The sequence below is a fragment of the Tupaia chinensis genome, unplaced genomic scaffold (assembly GCF_000334495.1).
Source record: "Tupaia chinensis unplaced genomic scaffold, TupChi_1.0 Scaffold000153_1, whole genome shotgun sequence".
NCBI classification, from domain to species: domain Eukaryota; kingdom Metazoa; phylum Chordata; class Mammalia; order Scandentia; family Tupaiidae; genus Tupaia; species Tupaia belangeri.
Genome location: NW_006159624.1, coordinates 877,259 through 899,099, shown reverse-complemented (window position 1 = coordinate 899,099; position 21,841 = coordinate 877,259). Strand labels below are relative to the sequence as shown.

The 21,841-nt window shown below is 39.5% G+C and overlaps 1 pseudogene; it reads right to left on the bottom strand.

Annotated features, from left to right (window-relative positions):
• Positions 1-623: 623 nt before the first annotated feature.
• Positions 624-1,402, bottom strand: LOC102484267 (protein NipSnap homolog 2 pseudogene; annotated as a pseudogene).
• Between the last annotated feature and the right edge of the window lie 20,439 nt (positions 1,403-21,841).

The window sequence follows — 21,841 nt, the reverse complement described above, 5'->3', positions numbered from 1 at the left end:
ACTCACACCAGACACATGGGTGTGCATACCCAAGATTCCAGGAGGAGAACGGAGATGGGATTATGGTGTGACCATCCCTCCTAAGGGATGATTTCTCACTTTCCCTCTCACTATCTGTCTCTCCAGTGAGTGCATGCACTATGAGGCAAAAACCTCTCAAAAAAAAAAAAAAGGAAAAAAGAAATGAGAGTGAGTTCAAACATTTGGGTACACTCAATTGATTCTATTTGAGACTCTGAAAAACTTAGAGAAATAAGACAAAATTTTTATGTCTTCCTGATACGAGAAATTTATCTAAAAACTTGTTATTATATAAAGCATATTTACTTTTTATTAAGAAGTGGCTAATTTTTTCATGGTTGGATGATTCCAGTTTTATCTGAAACCTGTTCCTGGAGGGTGGAGGAGTGGTTAAGTACCATCAGGTCTATTCTACATCCATAGGGATGATTCTGAGAGGACTACAGAGCACGGTGGCATCAGTCAGACTAATAGTTTCCATTCTTGTGGTTATGTGAATTTGAAAGAAAAGAGGTCTCTCATAAGCTATATACAGCAGTTTACATTTCAGTGTTCCTTTTTCACTTGATGTACAACTAAAATTAATTCATGACAAATATTTGTCACATAAATTTAGGTAGGTACATATAAATTCTATTGCTTTTCTGGAGGGGTGAGGTCTGTGGAATCACGATTCTGGATTCCTGAATAAGTAGGACTGTATCATAGTCTTCCCAGCCATGTTTATACCATGCTGCATTCCGTAAATCTTCCCTGGTCTGAAGATCCTTATAAAATGATGATGCACCATATCAGCTGCCCAATCTGAGAGAAAAATCTTCCTCCTGCTTCATTGCTGTCCTGCCTGAAGTGAATTGCATGAGCCTAATAATTGCCCCATTCAATCATGATTCTGAGTCAGAGCCGGTAAGACCTGAATTCATATTTATTTGGGGGCCTGACCCTGGGACAGGCTCATCCCAGAAAGTGAACTCCAGTAGCAGCTGGTGCTTTCTGGAAAGAAGCATATTGTTTCTCGCCTCACGAAATTCGACATATTCTTGATTCTCTCCAAGTTTATTCTTGATTTCTGTGAGAGCAGGATAGCCTCCTTCACACCTCCTAAGGTGGGTGGCTTGATCTTGGGCGCCATACCACGTTCCAAGTCCCCACCAAAGTAAAAAGGTAATGTTCATCTTCATTAATCTTTGAAATTGGAATTTGTATAGACGCTCGTTTCCTTTTTGGCTAGGAGATTAGAGTTAGCATCCTTTCCTGGATCAACGTTCTGGATAAATAAGAATTTTAACCAGCTGTCTTCTTGAGGTCTCTTATTGGAAGATGTCTATTTCCGGAGCCCAGGCAGAAGGTTGCAAGAGGCGCGCAGCACTCGCGCAGCCATGTTGCTCCAGCGGGCGTTCCCGCTGCCACCCTTTGTCCACCCTTTGTCGCTACCGCCGCCACCACCCGCCTGGCTGGCCTGAAGAGCTGCGGTGGGGCGGGGCGCCCCGTGCTTGTTTTCACTGTGCTAAGAATTATTAGTGTGGACACTTAAACTAGTGAAGTGATGACTGAGCCTAATTAGATCAACGTGTCTGAAATGTGATCTTAACATTTAGAAGAACAGCAAAGAAATATGTGGTTTCAAGCTGCTAAATGCTATCATATCGGAAGTACTGAACATCTTGTTTTTCATGTTTTTTTCTTCCTGTGAAGACGGTCCTACACTTTAAAATGAGTGCCAATCACTTCATCAATTTGTACCAAAAACTTAAAATATGTCATACCCAGTGATCTGGCTAGTCCACGTATAATTATGTGTTCTAAAGAAAATTGAATCAAATATTTGTTTATATATGACCGTACAAAAAACAAATTTTATCATAGCATTATTTATCATTTGGAATTTTTAGAATCAATTTAAATAAATCATGCTAGGTACAGAATAAATAATTGTATGTGGCCACTAAAACTGTAATAAAGAGTTGTAATATTTCTTAACATTGAAATAGGCTTAAAGTGTATTGTTAAATGGGATAAGCATGCTACAGAAATATATGCAAGGCACTTGTTTTTGAGAAATAAACATTTGAAATTAATGTATTACCAGTTTAGGATTTACACAGACTGTATTCACTACAACCTATGCTTTTTCCACCTCTTTTTCAGAGAGAGATTTTTGCTATAGGGGGCATGTGCAAACCAGAGAGATAGAGACAGAGAAACAGAAAGAGAGAAATCGCCTCCCAGAGGGGATGGCCATGCCACAATTCCTTCTCCTTCATTCTCCTCTCAGGATTTTGGGCACACATGCACACAAGCCCAGCATGACTTTTAAGCCAACAGTCAAGGACTTGAACCACAGTCAATACATAGGAGTCCAGCAACATAATCATTATACCATCTGCTGGTCCTGCTTTTTCACCTCTTATTCCTTCTATTTTCTTATTTAAATATTTGGTTTATCAACAGTTTATATATGAACAACTATAAAAGAAGTTTAGTATGTAAACTGCATAGCAAGTATAGCCTTAGCTATTTAAAGAAAGGGCACTGTTGCCACTGTTAAAAACATCCCCTCTTCTTACAAAAAAGAAATTGAACAAATGAGGCCTTGCATAAGTCCTGAGAAATATGCAGTTTATACCAGTTACTAGACTGTATACCAAACCTCCCAAAACAAAAGCTAAGATGTTAACAAAAACTTATCCTTTTTTTTGAGAAATTTTTGCTATAGGACGCATGTACTTGCCAGAGAGAGAGAGAGAGACAAAAGGCAAGAAATAACACACACACATACCGCCCTCTCCCCCGCCCCCAGGGGGATGGCCACATGGCAATCCTTTCTCTTTCATTCTCCTCTTGGGATTTTGGGCACACACGCATGCACCTGCCATGAGTTTCAAGCTTCCTGGTCCACAACTCAAACTGTGGTCAGCTGTGGGAAGCTGCACACCAGCCAGTCTGCCGAGGTTTCTCAGAGAGCAAACAATTACCATGATTGGTTCCCTTCCAAAAACCTGACCTTCGAAACCTTGCTCTGATTGGCCACTAGAATCCCTCAAATTTGCATATCCGGCACCTCATGATTGGTCCAAAAGCAACCAATCATAACCCACCGTTAACAACCAATCACAGTCCACCGTTTACAACCAATCATGACCCACCGTTTACAACCCACCAGAGTGTATATAACCACGATGCCTGGCCCACAGTAGCCAGACGACACAGACGACCTACACAGACGACTGAGACGACGACAACGACTAGGAAGATGACAACTGAAGAGCCTGAAGAGCTGAAACACCGCGCAGTCTCCAGACGACCCTGAAGATCCTGAAGAGTTGTAACACTACATCGTCTCCGGACGACCCTGAAGAGTTGTGACACCGTGTCGTCTCCGTGCTGCTCACAGTAGATGACGCGACACTGTGTCGTCTCTGTGCTGTACCGTGCTGCCCACAATAAACGGACGACACTGTTGTCTCCGTGCTGTAACACTACGCCGCTTGTCCCGGCTCTCACTCCTTCACTCAGGAAACCTGTTCGGCTGTCCCCCTGGGTCGGGACAGTCAGCCATGTGGGAATCCAGTGACATAACCATTACACCATCTGCTGGTCCCTAAACTTGATTTATGTTTTAGAAAATTCCTTGGGGTAGCTCTTAGGAGATGCATTTAGAAGCCAAAGACTAAAAAGCCTGAAACTGGACAGGTAAGAGATGATGTCCTTGTCTGTCTCTACTCTGCCATCAAAAAGTCAGATGAGTAGAGGGAAGATTTAGGATGATAGTTCTGGCTAAGCAAAATTTTACTGTAATACAAATAGATTAGAATGCCTACCTTCAGACTTAACCAGAATAGTCTCTGCTTTTTTATTTCTTTTTTTGTGAAGTGGAAAGAATCACATGATTAGGTGATGGTTAGAGGGCAGAGAGGGCCACCACACCATTCCTAGTGTTCTCTCACCTCCAGGAGGATGAGCACTTGGTGATACTTTTTTTTTTCTTTTTTAGAGGTTTTTGCTATAAGGAGTGTACACTCGCCAGACAGAGAGAGACAGAGAGACAGAAAGCGAGAAATCACCCCCCAGGGGGGATGGCCACACCTCAATCCCTTCTCCTCCATTCTCCTCTTAGGATCTTGGGCACGCACGCACAAGCGCCTGGCGTGAGTTTCAAGCTACCAGGTCCGGGATGCGAACCACGGTTGACTACGTGGAAGTCCAGCGACATAGCCATTACACTAACTGCTGGTCCCCCGGTGATACTTCTTACTGTGGGCAATGAAGAAAACCAAGGTGTTCAGGCAGATTGTGGTGACTTTTCAGCACCATTGTCTTTGATGAAATGTTTATCATATTTTGGTAAAGTGACAGATTTTTTTTAAGATTTAATTTTATCTATTATTATTATTATTATTTAATTTGCTATAGGGTATGTACACTTACCAGTGAGAGAGAGAAAGTGAAAAATCAAATCATCATGTCTGAGACTCAAACTGCAGTTGACCATGTGGGAGTCCAGCATCCTAACCACCATGCTACCTGCTGGCTCCAAGCGAAGTAATGTTTTTAATTAAATACGAGCAAAATTTTCCTATCTTTTGAAAAGAAAATGTTTCTGCCTATGGCTAGTAACAAAGACAGCAACAGCCTTCAATTGTTCACTGAAACCGAAGTTCACAGGAAATGTGTGTAGTCGATGCTACTACAAATTTATTTCAGTTCCAAAAGTGTCAGTATCAGCTTCCAAAAGAGGTGAATCAGCTTGTTAATACCTCAGAGAACTGGTGGGCAAATACTCAACCTCTTTGAACATGAAAAATCTACTGTGCTATTTTTGGTTTCTTTTCTTTGCCCCAATAAAATAATGGAATACAGAGGCCAGCAGATAGTGTAGCAGTTATGTTGCTGGACTTCCACATAGTCAATCACAGTTTTGAGACCCAGACTCAGCGGCTAAAAATTCATGCCATGCATGTGTGCGTGCCCAAAATCTTGATAGGAGAATGGAGGAGAAGGGATTGTGGTGTGGCCAGCCCCCATGGTGGGGGGTGATTTCTCACTTTCTGTCTCTGTCTCTGTCTCTCTGGCAAGCACACTTGCCGGGTCCGGGACACAAACCACAGTCAACTACATGGGAGTTCAGCGACATAGTCATTACACTAACTGCTGGTCTCATTCATCTATTTTTGTGCCTCTTGAAAAAATAAAATTACAGACTGGCTTGTGACTGTAAGTGGTTAAGGGAGCCAGATCCTGCATGACTGACTGGTTTAAATCTTGGCCCCCATGGCTTAAAAACCATGGTGGGTAGGTGTGCATGTGTGCCTGAAGTGGAGAAGTGGAGAAGGTACTGCAGTATGACCATGGGGCATGGTGGGGTGCGTTCTTCCTCTCCCTCTCTCTCTCTGTTTCTCTGTCTCTCTGATTAGTGCAAACACACCCTCTGGCAAATATAAATAGATAAAATTTCAACAAATTTAATGACCAAATTGGCTTTTATTAGATATCCATGAATCAATACACAACTCTTAAAAAATAGAAGGTAGCTCCATTGAGCATGGCAGGATAGTTGGTTTGGTTTTGTTTTTAGGTAGGTTAAGTAGGAACCAGGGAAAAGAGTAGCACATGCACACACAAGAAAACCAGATTAGATAACATCTGGTTAGTTCAGGTTACTTTTGTTACAAGAATTAAAGTACTGGCTCGGGTGGATGAGGCCTTTTCTGTTTGGTTGCTGTTAATCTCCTAACTTTAGGAGAAATTGGTCTATTTGGGGATTTCTTTACTTCCTTAAAGTTTCCTTTTGACTAGGTGATTGAACATTAGTAACTATTTTGGTTTGATCTGTTAGGCCCTACTGCAGAAACTCAGTCCAAAACAAAGAATGGGCTCCTATTCATTTTATTTAGCACCAAACCCAAAGGTAAATTTTTTTTTTTTTTTAAGGTTTTTGCGATAGGACATGTGAGCTCACCAGGAAGAGACAGAGAAAGACAGAAGAAAAGTGAGAAATCACACATGCCTCAGGGGGGATAGTCACACTGCAATCCCTTCTCATCCATTCTTTTCTCAAGATTCTGGGCATACATGCACACATACCCCATGTGATTTTTCAAGTCACCAGGTCTGAGACTCAAACTGTGTCAGCCAGGTGGGAGTCTAGCACCTCAACCACCATGCCACCTGCTAGCCCCCAACTGTTTTTAAAGAAGAAAATAAAAGAAAGGCCAGCAGGTAGCATGGTAGCTAAGTTGCTGGATGACTCATGGCTAATTGAGTAGTTGAAGTACCAGACCAGCAGCTTGGAAAACATGTCAGGCATATGTGCATGCATGCACAAAATCCTGAGAGCAGAATGGAGGAAGAAAAGGGATTGCAGTGTGGCCATCCCCTCTGGGGATGCTTTCTCACTTTCTCTTTTTTCTCTCTCTGTCTGGCAAGCACATGCACCACATGGCAAAAATCTAATAAAATAAAATAAAATAAAATAAAATAAAATAAAGGATTAAACCTCTCCTACCACAAGTGGTAACATAGGGATTGCTTTAGGGAGAGGGAGGAGTAGCTAGAGTGGAATAGAAAAAGAAGCTTACTGGAAAAGAACCAGAACCTTGCAGACTTGATTTCCCAAGAATTTCCCCACCTAGGCAACCATCCCTCTAAACTTCCCCTTCTTTATTCACCTTCTTTCATAAAGGCCCTTAGTGGCTCTTTATCTTGAGGCTCTAATATGAAGAACTGGCTCCTGTGATAGGGAATGTAATTATTATCATTATCTATGCATAATATTACTCATATAATAATGATCAACAGCCTCGAAACTGCTACTCAAAATGGAAATTAGAACCCCATCATACAATTATTATATTTTTTTGGAGAGATGTTTGCTATAGGGCACATGCGCTCACCAGAAAGAGAGAGGCAAAGAGACAGAAAGCAAGAAATCCCCATCCTCCTCAGTGGGAATGGCCACATCACAATCCCTTCTCCTCCATTCTCCTCTCAGGATCTTGGGCACGCATGCACACGCGCCTAGCGTGAGTTTAAGCCACCAGATCTGGAACTCAAACCGCAGTCAGCTACATGAGAGTCCAAAGATATAGCCATTACACCAACTGCTGGTCTCCCCATCATATAATTTAACAAAATGATTGTTAACAACTTCACATAAGGTATATTCCTCTTTATAAGCAAATTGGATTAAGTGTTATAGATGTAATAATTTTTTGAAAGAACTACTCTATAAAAACCATTTTTTAAACTCTCTTATGTAAAAGAAGTCTGGACATAGGCAGTCTAGAATTGGTAAAGTGGCTTCATGGTGATTAGGGAATCAGGTTCCTTCCATCATTTCCTTTACTATCTTTAAATTGAGCCTTTTATTTGCAAGATCACCCTACTGGCCCAAGATGGCCATCTTAGTCTTTTTCATGTTGGTATAATAAAACATCTGAGACTGGGTAATTTATAAGAAAAGAGAACCATTTTGCTCAAAATTCTGGTGGCTGGAAAGTCCAAGAGCACAGCACTGGATCTGCTCTCATCTGAAGGCCTTCTCCCAGCATCATAAATAGAGATGAGCAAGCGTGTGTCAAAAGCAAGAAAAGGCCCCTTTCATAATAACCTACACTCACTATAACCCATTAATCTATTAATCCATTACTGCAAAATAATTCATGAAGGCCTAATCACCTCTTCCTTGGCCCTAACTGTTAATACTGTTACAATCAGGGTTTAGTTTCAACAGGCGTTTTAAAAGGGACTGATACTCAAATCATAGCAATGGCTCTAGGAGTTCCAACCTTTGCCTCTACCTTTCAACCAACAGGACAAACTTTCCTGAAAAGTTCACCAAAAACTTTTTAAAGTTTATATCTCATTCATTATTACTGGGAAAGTGCCTAGGAAATGAAGGTTTCTATCTAGGCTCATTTCTTCCAGATCTATTACTAGTCAAAAAGACAAAAAAAAAAAAAGTATCAGTTATTGAGTTCACATTTAGAGGTCTTCTGTTTCATACTTGATGTGCAAATGTTGCCCAACATTAAAAAAAATTATGAACTCACATTCTCATTCTTCTTCCACTTGTCTCCATCCTTCATGAAGAAAATAATTTTTAGCCCAAAGTGCATCAAAGTTATGATTATGAGAAGTGATCAATAGTGACAAGAAGATTTCTTTCTTCTAGATGTTATTTTCTGGAGAATCTAACAGAGTCAGAACTGATAGTTTTCTAGGCTTTAACCTGTACCATGCTGGCAGGTATAGCTAAGATCCTGTGGTGAAAGCAAAGACTGGAAAAAGGGGAATACAAGCTAATTCTAGGTACATGAAAGGATGCCCTAATAGGAAGTAGAAAGACACACATTTTTACTCTTGTTTTGGATTCATCATAGTTTCCTAATCTTCTACCATAAGATTGAATTCTTTGTGGTATTGGAAGGGTGGGATAATACATATTGGTTTTATAACTTAACTTCCAATGGGCAGTGTCATTCCCTAATCTGCAAGCTATTGGAGATATCTGGCTGGTAGAAGGTGGAAAAATCTTGCAGAGGAATAGCTTTGGTTTTAGCTTTTTAAATATTTTTAAATATTTCCATTAGAACTCAGTCATTTATACTTTTCATTATTTGGAGCTTCTAGGATAGTACAGCTAAATCAAAGAGTGTTCCATTGAGAATAGAGGTATTTTCTTAACAAAAGAGAGTTCAAACTTGAAACTAAAATAAAATTTCAGACCTTCCCTTCTTCTAGATTAAAAGCAGAAACAGAAGGGACAAGCAGGTGGTGTAGTGGTTAAGACATTGGACTCCCCACATGGTTGACCACAGTGTAAGTCCCAGATCCAGTGTCCTGAAACTCAAGATAGATTTATGTACATACGTGCCCCAAATCCTGAGAGGAGAATGAAGAAGAAGAGATTATGGCATGGCCATCTCCCCTTTCTATTTCTTTGTCTCTCTCTGTCTGTCCAACAAGTGCATGTGCCCTATAGCAAAATTTTGGGAAAAACATGCAGAAACAGAATATTTAAGGTTTAGAGAACAAGATGTCTTCAAAACAAACCCATCTGGAATTTATCTGAAGAGCACAGGATTTTATATACACTAGGAATTACAGGAAATGGCTTACCCTTAGGCATGTTTGATTTTTAAAAAATCTTCAAATTAATTGTACATTTTACATAACGTGCTCATCATGATGTGTACTATATTTTTAACAGAAAACTTTACTTTTTAAAAATCTGTTAAATGTTTCTTCCCTTTGTATCTCATACCTACCGTCTCACACCAGTCTCTACCATCTACTCTCCTCCCCTATAGTCTCTGGTATCTATATCCTTTCTACCATCATATAGTCAAGTTTCTTCATTTTTGTCACACACTGCAGATATTTGGTACAAACTGAGTGAGGATATACAGTGTGCATCTTTCAAAGTCTGGCTCACTTTGCTCAACATTTTGTAAAGAAGGCAATTCTGAGCTAGACAGATGGGGATGAAGGAGGATGGAGAAAGGATAATTTTGTTTTATCTGTGTGGGTTTCTTACCGTGTCATCCAAAATGAAAAGTTATTATCCATCCTGACGCTCAAAAAACCTAAAGTCTGGAAGTCTAAGAGATTCCCTTCTTTTTTTCATGTGATTCATTTCTGCCTGTTGATGGGTTTCAATTCCCATGGGACTGCCATTGTTCAGCCATCACATTCAGCTCAGCTCAGATTCTGAACCTCTGTTAATTCCAAGGACAAATTTTTCTGTTGCTGCTATAGCATCACTATGGTAACAATATGGCACAGATTGGGAAATGTTAAGAAAAATAAAACTGCACTATGTGGGCTCAGGAGAACATCAGATGTGTACATAAAACAAAGAGAGAAGGTCACGTTGCTTCACACTGGATGGCCTGGAGAGAGAAAAGGTTGATTTTCTTTTTGAGCTCCAACTTCTACTTCAGATAAGGCAAGTCAGTTACTCTTTGTGTAATGAGATTGCATCAATGTTAATTTTCAAATTTTGATCATTGTTTTGGGGATGTATAGAATATCTATGAGTTTAGAAAACAGACATGAGGGACCAGAAGATGGTGTCATGGCTACGTTGCTGGACTCCCATGTATTCAACTGAGGTTCCAGTCATGGACTACAGTGTGGCCATCCCCCCTGGGGGGTGAGTTCTTGATTTCTGTCTCACTGTCTCTGTCTTTCTTGTGGCAAGTGCATACGCCCTATAGCAAAAATCTCTCCTTAAAAAAAAAAAGAAAGAAAGAAAGAAAGAGAATAGACATGAAAGTATTGAGACAAAGGTACATTTTGTCAAAACTTATTCTCAAATAGTCACCCATCCCTGCTTCACAAATATTAATAATATATAAAAAGATAATGAGAATGATGCGGTAAATAGGTTGAAGTGTTACCATTTGGAGAATTTTAGAAATCTTTTATAATTTTCCTTTAAGTCTGGAATTAATAATAAAAAGGCATATATGTAATATAATCCAGATATCATCCTTATGAGCTATGCTGCTTTGTGTCAATATCAAATGGAACCAGACCTTCTAATGATTTCACAAGAAATAGGATTACAAGTATTTCTGTGGTTTTGGCAGCCTTTATCAAGGACTGGCAAGGACTACTAGAGGGATACTGGCTAATACTTGTATTTTGCTCTTCAAACCCCATGGAATACCTCTCTTCCTCACAGTCTCTCTGCGCCCATCAGCACAATGGGATGGTTTCCCTCTCCTCTCTCCAGACCCAGCTTTGCCATCTGTACAGTAAGTTTCTCTTACCTGCCACTGCAAGTAAAGTGGACCCAAAAGATAAAGCTGTTGAGAACATGATCTTCCTTTTTGACAGTTTATAAAGGAAGTCTCAGAGCAGTTGAATATTATTATCACGTGAAATAAGATAGTTTGAAGCCTTTTCAAAGCCTCTTGTCTGAGATTTCTCACTTTCTGTCTCTGTCTCTGTCTCTCTGGCAAGCACACTTGCCGGGTCCGGGACACAAACCACAGTCAACTACATGGGAGTTCAGCGACATAGTCATTACACTAACTGCTGGTCTCATTCATCTATTTTTGTGCCTCTTGAAAAAATAAAATTACAGACTGGCTTGTGACTGTAAGTGGTTAAGGGAGCCAGATCCTGCATGACTGACTGGTTTAAATCTTGGCCCCCATGGCTTAAAAACCATGGTGGGTAGGTGTGCATGTGTGCCTGAAGTGGAGAAGTGGAGAAGGTACTGCAGTATGACCATGGGGCATGGTGGGGTGCGTTCTTCCTCTCCCTCTCTCTCTCTGTTTCTCTGTCTCTCTGATTAGTGCAAACACACCCTCTGGCAAATATAAATAGATAAAATTTCAACAAATTTAATGACCAAATTGGCTTTTATTAGATATCCATGAATCAATACACAACTCTTAAAAAATAGAAGGTAGCTCCATTGAGCATGGCAGGATAGTTGGTTTGGTTTTGTTTTTAGGTAGGTTAAGTAGGAACCAGGGAAAAGAGTAGCACATGCACACACAAGAAAACCAGATTAGATAACATCTGGTTAGTTCAGGTTACTTTTGTTACAAGAATTAAAGTACTGGCTCGGGTGGATGAGGCCTTTTCTGTTTGGTTGCTGTTAATCTCCTAACTTTAGGAGAAATTGGTCTATTTGGGGATTTCTTTACTTCCTTAAAGTTTCCTTTTGACTAGGTGATTGAACATTAGTAACTATTTTGGTTTGATCTGTTAGGCCCTACTGCAGAAACTCAGTCCAAAACAAAGAATGGGCTCCTATTCATTTTATTTAGCACCAAACCCAAAGGTAAATTTTTTTTTTTTTTTAAGGTTTTTGCGATAGGACATGTGAGCTCACCAGGAAGAGACAGAGAAAGACAGAAGAAAAGTGAGAAATCACACATGCCTCAGGGGGGATAGTCACACTGCAATCCCTTCTCATCCATTCTTTTCTCAAGATTCTGGGCATACATGCACACATACCCCATGTGATTTTTCAAGTCACCAGGTCTGAGACTCAAACTGTGTCAGCCAGGTGGGAGTCTAGCACCTCAACCACCATGCCACCTGCTAGCCCCCAACTGTTTTTAAAGAAGAAAATAAAAGAAAGGCCAGCAGGTAGCATGGTAGCTAAGTTGCTGGATGACTCATGGCTAATTGAGTAGTTGAAGTACCAGACCAGCAGCTTGGAAAACATGTCAGGCATATGTGCATGCATGCACAAAATCCTGAGAGCAGAATGGAGGAAGAAAAGGGATTGCAGTGTGGCCATCCCCTCTGGGGATGCTTTCTCACTTTCTCTTTTTTCTCTCTCTGTCTGGCAAGCACATGCACCACATGGCAAAAATCTAATAAAATAAAATAAAATAAAATAAAATAAAATAAAATAAAATAAAATAAAATAAAATAAAATAAAATAAAATAAAATAAAATAAAATAAAATAAAATAAAATAAAATAAAATAAAATAAAATAAAATAAAATAAAATAAAATAAAATAAAGGATTAAACCTCTCCTACCACAAGTGGTAACATAGGGATTGCTTTAGGGAGAGGGAGGAGTAGCTAGAGTGGAATAGAAAAAGAAGCTTACTGGAAAAGAACCAGAACCTTGCAGACTTGATTTCCCAAGAATTTCCCCACCTAGGCAACCATCCCTCTAAACTTCCCCTTCTTTATTCACCTTCTTTCATAAAGGCCCTTAGTGGCTCTTTATCTTGAGGCTCTAATATGAAGAACTGGCTCCTGTGATAGGGAATGTAATTATTATCATTATCTATGCATAATATTACTCATATAATAATGATCAACAGCCTCGAAACTGCTACTCAAAATGGAAATTAGAACCCCATCATACAATTATTATATTTTTTTGGAGAGATGTTTGCTATAGGGCACATGCGCTCACCAGAAAGAGAGAGGCAAAGAGACAGAAAGCAAGAAATCCCCATCCTCCTCAGTGGGAATGGCCACATCACAATCCCTTCTCCTCCATTCTCCTCTCAGGATCTTGGGCACGCATGCACACGCGCCTAGCGTGAGTTTAAGCCACCAGATCTGGAACTCAAACCGCAGTCAGCTACATGAGAGTCCAAAGATATAGCCATTACACCAACTGCTGGTCTCCCCATCATATAATTTAACAAAATGATTGTTAACAACTTCACATAAGGTATATTCCTCTTTATAAGCAAATTGGATTAAGTGTTATAGATGTAATAATTTTTTGAAAGAACTACTCTATAAAAACCATTTTTTAAACTCTCTTATGTAAAAGAAGTCTGGACATAGGCAGTCTAGAATTGGTAAAGTGGCTTCATGGTGATTAGGGAATCAGGTTCCTTCCATCATTTCCTTTACTATCTTTAAATTGAGCCTTTTATTTGCAAGATCACCCTACTGGCCCAAGATGGCCATCTTAGTCTTTTTCATGTTGGTATAATAAAACATCTGAGACTGGGTAATTTATAAGAAAAGAGAACCATTTTGCTCAAAATTCTGGTGGCTGGAAAGTCCAAGAGCACAGCACTGGATCTGCTCTCATCTGAAGGCCTTCTCCCAGCATCATAAATAGAGATGAGCAAGCGTGTGTCAAAAGCAAGAAAAGGCCCCTTTCATAATAACCTACACTCACTATAACCCATTAATCTATTAATCCATTACTGCAAAATAATTCATGAAGGCCTAATCACCTCTTCCTTGGCCCTAACTGTTAATACTGTTACAATCAGGGTTTAGTTTCAACAGGCGTTTTAAAAGGGACTGATACTCAAATCATAGCAATGGCTCTAGGAGTTCCAACCTTTGCCTCTACCTTTCAACCAACAGGACAAACTTTCCTGAAAAGTTCACCAAAAACTTTTTAAAGTTTATATCTCATTCATTATTACTGGGAAAGTGCCTAGGAAATGAAGGTTTCTATCTAGGCTCATTTCTTCCAGATCTATTACTAGTCAAAAAGACAAAAAAAAAAAAAGTATCAGTTATTGAGTTCACATTTAGAGGTCTTCTGTTTCATACTTGATGTGCAAATGTTGCCCAACATTAAAAAAAATTATGAACTCACATTCTCATTCTTCTTCCACTTGTCTCCATCCTTCATGAAGAAAATAATTTTTAGCCCAAAGTGCATCAAAGTTATGATTATGAGAAGTGATCAATAGTGACAAGAAGATTTCTTTCTTCTAGATGTTATTTTCTGGAGAATCTAACAGAGTCAGAACTGATAGTTTTCTAGGCTTTAACCTGTACCATGCTGGCAGGTATAGCTAAGATCCTGTGGTGAAAGCAAAGACTGGAAAAAGGGGAATACAAGCTAATTCTAGGTACATGAAAGGATGCCCTAATAGGAAGTAGAAAGACACACATTTTTACTCTTGTTTTGGATTCATCATAGTTTCCTAATCTTCTACCATAAGATTGAATTCTTTGTGGTATTGGAAGGGTGGGATAATACATATTGGTTTTATAACTTAACTTCCAATGGGCAGTGTCATTCCCTAATCTGCAAGCTATTGGAGATATCTGGCTGGTAGAAGGTGGAAAAATCTTGCAGAGGAATAGCTTTGGTTTTAGCTTTTTAAATATTTTTAAATATTTCCATTAGAACTCAGTCATTTATACTTTTCATTATTTGGAGCTTCTAGGATAGTACAGCTAAATCAAAGAGTGTTCCATTGAGAATAGAGGTATTTTCTTAACAAAAGAGAGTTCAAACTTGAAACTAAAATAAAATTTCAGACCTTCCCTTCTTCTAGATTAAAAGCAGAAACAGAAGGGACAAGCAGGTGGTGTAGTGGTTAAGACATTGGACTCCCCACATGGTTGACCACAGTGTAAGTCCCAGATCCAGTGTCCTGAAACTCAAGATAGATTTATGTACATACGTGCCCCAAATCCTGAGAGGAGAATGAAGAAGAAGAGATTATGGCATGGCCATCTCCCCTTTCTATTTCTTTGTCTCTCTCTGTCTGTCCAACAAGTGCATGTGCCCTATAGCAAAATTTTGGGAAAAACATGCAGAAACAGAATATTTAAGGTTTAGAGAACAAGATGTCTTCAAAACAAACCCATCTGGAATTTATCTGAAGAGCACAGGATTTTATATACACTAGGAATTACAGGAAATGGCTTACCCTTAGGCATGTTTGATTTTTAAAAAATCTTCAAATTAATTGTACATTTTACATAACGTGCTCATCATGATGTGTACTATATTTTTAACAGAAAACTTTACTTTTTAAAAATCTGTTAAATGTTTCTTCCCTTTGTATCTCATACCTACCGTCTCACACCAGTCTCTACCATCTACTCTCCTCCCCTATAGTCTCTGGTATCTATATCCTTTCTACCATCATATAGTCAAGTTTCTTCATTTTTGTCACACACTGCAGATATTTGGTACAAACTGAGTGAGGATATACAGTGTGCATCTTTCAAAGTCTGGCTCACTTTGCTCAACATTTTGTAAAGAAGGCAATTCTGAGCTAGACAGATGGGGATGAAGGAGGATGGAGAAAGGATAATTTTGTTTTATCTGTGTGGGTTTCTTACCGTGTCATCCAAAATGAAAAGTTATTATCCATCCTGACGCTCAAAAAACCTAAAGTCTGGAAGTCTAAGAGATTCCCTTCTTTTTTTCATGTGATTCATTTCTGCCTGTTGATGGGTTTCAATTCCCATGGGACTGCCATTGTTCAGCCATCACATTCAGCTCAGCTCAGATTCTGAACCTCTGTTAATTCCAAGGACAAATTTTTCTGTTGCTGCTATAGCATCACTATGGTAACAATATGGCACAGATTGGGAAATGTTAAGAAAAATAAAACTGCACTATGTGGGCTCAGGAGAACATCAGATGTGTACATAAAACAAAGAGAGAAGGTCACGTTGCTTCACACTGGATGGCCTGGAGAGAGAAAAGGTTGATTTTCTTTTTGAGCTCCAACTTCTACTTCAGATAAGGCAAGTCAGTTACTCTTTGTGTAATGAGATTGCATCAATGTTAATTTTCAAATTTTGATCATTGTTTTGGGGATGTATAGAATATCTATGAGTTTAGAAAACAGACATGAGGGACCAGAAGATGGTGTCATGGCTACGTTGCTGGACTCCCATGTATTCAACTGAGGTTCCAGTCATGGACTACAGTGTGGCCATCCCCCCTGGGGGGTGAGTTCTTGATTTCTGTCTCACTGTCTCTGTCTTTCTTGTGGGCAAGTGCAACGCCCTATTGCAGAGGAATAGCTTTGGTTTTAGCTTTTTAAATATTTTTAAATATTTCCATTAGAACTCAGTCATTTATACTTTTCATTATTTGGAGCTTCTAGGATAGTACAGCTAAATCAAAGAGTGTTCCATTGAGAATAGAGGTATTTTCTTAACAAAAGAGAGTTCAAACTTGAAACTAAAATAAAATTTCAGACCTTCCCTTCTTCTAGATTAAAAGCAGAAACAGAAGGGACAAGCAGGTGGTGTAGTGGTTAAGACATTGGACTCCCCACATGGTTGACCACAGTGTAAGTCCCAGATCCAGTGTCCTGAAACTCAAGATAGATTTATGTACATACGTGCCCCAAATCCTGAGAGGAGAATGAAGAAGAAGAGATTATGGCATGGCCATCTCCCCTTTCTATTTCTTTGTCTCTCTCTGTCTGTCCAACAAGTGCATGTGCCCTATAGCAAAATTTTGGGAAAAACATGCAGAAACAGAATATTTAAGGTTTAGAGAACAAGATGTCTTCAAAACAAACCCATCTGGAATTTATCTGAAGAGCACAGGATTTTATATACACTAGGAATTACAGGAAATGGCTTACCCTTAGGCATGTTTGATTTTTAAAAAATCTTCAAATTAATTGTACATTTTACATAACGTGCTCATCATGATGTGTACTATATTTTTAACAGAAAACTTTACTTTTTAAAAATCTGTTAAATGTTTCTTCCCTTTGTATCTCATACCTACCGTCTCACACCAGTCTCTACCATCTACTCTCCTCCCCTATAGTCTCTGGTATCTATATCCTTTCTACCATCATATAGTCAAGTTTCTTCATTTTTGTCACACACTGCAGATATTTGGTACAAACTGAGTGAGGATATACAGTGTGCATCTTTCAAAGTCTGGCTCACTTTGCTCAACATTTTGTAAAGAAGGCAATTCTGAGCTAGACAGATGGGGATGAAGGAGGATGGAGAAAGGATAATTTTGTTTTATCTGTGTGGGTTTCTTACCGTGTCATCCAAAATGAAAAGTTATTATCCATCCTGACGCTCAAAAAACCTAAAGTCTGGAAGTCTAAGAGATTCCCTTCTTTTTTTCATGTGATTCATTTCTGCCTGTTGATGGGTTTCAATTCCCATGGGACTGCCATTGTTCAGCCATCACATTCAGCTCAGCTCAGATTCTGAACCTCTGTTAATTCCAAGGACAAATTTTTCTGTTGCTGCTATAGCATCACTATGGTAACAATATGGCACAGATTGGGAAATGTTAAGAAAAATAAAACTGCACTATGTGGGCTCAGGAGAACATCAGATGTGTACATAAAACAAAGAGAGAAGGTCACGTTGCTTCACACTGGATGGCCTGGAGAGAGAAAAGGTTGATTTTCTTTTTGAGCTCCAACTTCTACTTCAGATAAGGCAAGTCAGTTACTCTTTGTGTAATGAGATTGCATCAATGTTAATTTTCAAATTTTGATCATTGTTTTGGGGATGTATAGAATATCTATGAGTTTAGAAAACAGACATGAGGGACCAGAAGATGGTGTCATGGCTACGTTGCTGGACTCCCATGTATTCAACTGAGGTTCCAGTCATGGACTACAGTGTGGCCATCCCCCCTGGGGGGTGAGTTCTTGATTTCTGTCTCACTGTCTCTGTCTTTCTTGCCCCCTGTGCATACGCCCTATAGCAAAAATCTCTCCTTAAAAAAAAAAAGAAAGAAAGAAAGAAAGAGAATAGACATGAAAGTATTGAGACAAAGGTACATTTTGTCAAAACTTATTCTCAAATAGTCACCCATCCCTGCTTCACAAATATTAATAATATATAAAAAGATAATGAGAATGATGCGGTAAATAGGTTGAAGTGTTACCATTTGGAGAATTTTAGAAATCTTTTATAATTTTCCTTTAAGTCTGGAATTAATAATAAAAAGGCATATATGTAATATAATCCAGATATCATCCTTATGAGCTATGCTGCTTTGTGTCAATATCAAATGGAACCAGACCTTCTAATGATTTCACAAGAAATAGGATTACAAGTATTTCTGTGGTTTTGGCAGCCTTTATCAAGGACTGGCAAGGACTACTAGAGGGATACTGGCTAATACTTGTATTTTGCTCTTCAAACCCCATGGAATACCTCTCTTCCTCACAGTCTCTCTGCGCCCATCAGCACAATGGGATGGTTTCCCTCTCCTCTCTCCAGACCCAGCTTTGCCATCTGTACAGTAAGTTTCTCTTACCTGCCACTGCAAGTAAAGTGGACCCAAAAGATAAAGCTGTTGAGAACATGATCTTCCTTTTTGACAGTTTATAAAGGAAGTCTCAGAGCAGTTGAATATTATTATCACGTGAAATAAGATAGTTTGAAGCCTTTTCAAAGCCTCTTGTCTGAGAAGACATGAGAAACTGGGCTGCAGTCTAACAGTCTACAATACCAGCTATGAGATAACACCGAGAGAGGTTTGAGATGTCCTACAGATCTCAGTGTGAGTCATTCCTTAAACCAATAGCCAATATATGGTATTTTCTGTCCATAGCTAGAATTCAAGGGTCAAGGAATCAAGGAGATACTCTTCTCACTTATACACCAATAACTTATTTAAGGGATTCTTTTTATTTCTTACCAGCTCCCATGAATTTGGGCTTAGTAGCTTTGGGGCCTCTAACACCCAAAGGAGGAATATGTCCACCAGGCAATTTACAGGAGATTGAATTCAAAATGAGACAAAGAAAGAAGGCATTATACAGCCTTAGGTAATGAATTGATTATCATACTAATGGGAATTTGAGTTGCGGCTACACAAGCAAGTCAAAGAGGTCTAGAATCTAGGACCTAGGAATTTATTGGCAAGTTCATATAAAGTACTCATATGTCCAATAGTCCTGATCAATGGAAAACTTGAAAAGAGCACTGAGATTTCAAATCCTGTAGGGTCAAAGGTTTCAGTCATCCTATAAAGAACTTGCTATAGTGAAGAGCTAGGAGATAAAAAGGGGCACATGCAAGTGGTGGGGAAGAGGAAGCTGTGATTCTCAAATTTTATGACCAACTATTTAAGCAGGACCTCTAACAGCTACGTTTTATATTAATCATTTATTCCCACCCTTTTTCTCTCGATGTTAGAGTGATACTAGTGATTAACATTTGATGTTTCAGGTTGCAGTATGTTCAAATTAAATTATCCTTTTATGATAAAATAGCTAATGGAACTTTTTGTGTGACTCAAAAGGCATGTTCAATTTTTAAAAAATGATTTATTTATTATTATTTTTTCTTTTTTTTGAGAGGTTTTTGCTATAGGACGCATGCGTTCACCAGACAGACAGAGAGAAACAGAGAGACAGAAAGCGAGAAATCACCCCCCCAAGCGGGGAGGTGGCCACGCTGCAATCCCTTCTCCTCCATTCTCCTCTCAGGATCTTGGGCACACACGCACACATGCCCGGCGTGAGTTTAAGCCACTGGGTCCGGGACCCGGACCGCGGTCGACTACGTGGGAGTCCAGCGACATAGCCATTATGCTAACTGCTGGTCTCATATTTATTTATTTATTTTTTTCACATAAGTTTTGCCAGAGAGTAAGAGAGAGAGAGGGAGAGTAAGAAAGCAAGCTGCCAGGTCCGGAACTCGAACTGCAGCCAGCCATGTGGGGATTCCAGTGCCTTAACCACAAAACCACCTGCTGGATCCAATGTGACAAAAGGACAAGGACAAGAGATGATGGTCAGGGCAGAGGGGGTATAAGTTACAGGATATTTTTCATTTGTGCCTTCTGATCTTTCAACCTGCTTTATGTCTTGCAAATTTGATCTATACAGATTACAGCCGGGGCACCCTTGCCCTCTGCTTTCTCGTTAGGTTCAAACCAGAGAGAAAAGGTCTCTGTTACAACTATCCAGCTCTGCTGTTCTTGCAGAATAGCAGGCATAGACAATAAGGATATTTTGACCATGCTCCCAATAAAACCTTATTTATGATTACTAAATTAGAATTTTATATATTTTCACATATCTCAAAATACTATTCCTCTTTTAATGATTCAATCATTTAATTTATAAAAACCCTTCTTAGCGTATGGGCTGTATAGAACAGGCAGCTAAAGTAACAGTTGTTCACCTTGGGCCTAAAATGAGAAGTCCCAGGAAAGTAATAAAACTGTGTGGTAAAAACCCTGGGGAAAAAGGAAAAGGCCAGGGTGGATGTAATTGTTACTTTTCTTTTCCCTCACACTTTTCCCCCACTGGATCTTCCATCTCTTTTTCCAGCATAGCTCTTCAGGGATCCTCATCAACCAAAGTGCCCACACTGTTGTCTCATATCTCCAATGTTATTGCTCCCAAGAGTATTTTGTTTAACGAGGTTTTTGGAAGACTGAAAACATTCAGGACCTAAAATATTACAGTCCAGAGACCCAAGCTGGTTTGACTCTTGGAGAGTGACAAGACAGAGAGGCAAGGCTGTTGGTGAGAGAAGAAAGAATTTTTTACAGTGTGACCACACCAGGAAGCCATGTAAAATATCTTCGACTGGAAACCCAATATAAATAGCTTTTAAAACAGAAGGAAGGAGCTGTGGCAATGTACAAAAAAGCCAGGTAAAACTTTAGCTCGGTTTAGTTAAAAGTATAATTAAGCTTCTCAACAGGAGTATGGGGTTCCCAGTGATGAAACGTTCCTCACTGTTTTGAGTTTCAGAAGGACTACCCATGATATGTCTCCCTGGGGTTCTTCTTTATTTAAAGAATTATTATTTTGGGGGACCAGCAGTTAGCAATGGCTATGTCACTGGACTTGCACGTAGCAGTTCGCGTCCCGGACCCAGTGGCTTAAACTCACGCCGGGCGCGTGTGCGTGCGTGCCCAAGATCCCGAGAGGAAAATGGAGCAGAAGGGATTGCGGCATGGCCATCCTCCTAGGGGGTGATTTCTACATTTTTTTCCCCAAATTTCCTTTCCTATGCTCTTACCCTTCCACACACTTTCCACTTTGGTTCTAGTGTTCATAATAATTTTTTTAAAAATAATTATTTTATTTTATTCATTCATTCATTTATTTTTTAATTTGACCAGAGAGAGACAGAGGTTGAGAGTGAGAGAGAGAGGAAGTGAGAAAGCAAGCACCAGATTCAAGACTCAAAACCTGGTGGGCCATGTGGAAGTGTCCAGCGCCATAAGCACCATGCCACCTGCTGGTACCGTAAAGAATTATTTTACTTAACTTTATTTACCCATTTTAATTTGACTAGAGAGGGAGAGAGAAATTGAGAAAGCAAGCCACCAGGTCCGACCCTGGAACTGCAGTAGTGCATGTGAGGAGTCCAGAACCCTTAACCACCACGCCAACCTGCTGGCCCCTGAGGTTCTTAAGAGAGATCTCAAAGAGTATCAAGCTAAGGAGAAAAGGAAAAGCAATTTAATGAACAATATGGAGTCCCCCTGACTAGAGCAGGCCCCTATTACAAAAGCATAGCTTCCTCGTGAGGCACTTCCGTGCATCGAAAGGTAACGTTTCGTTCTTGTGAATAAATGATGAGCCGATCTGCTGAAATAATAATAGGATAATAGGATGTTGGCTTCTATACCCTTCACG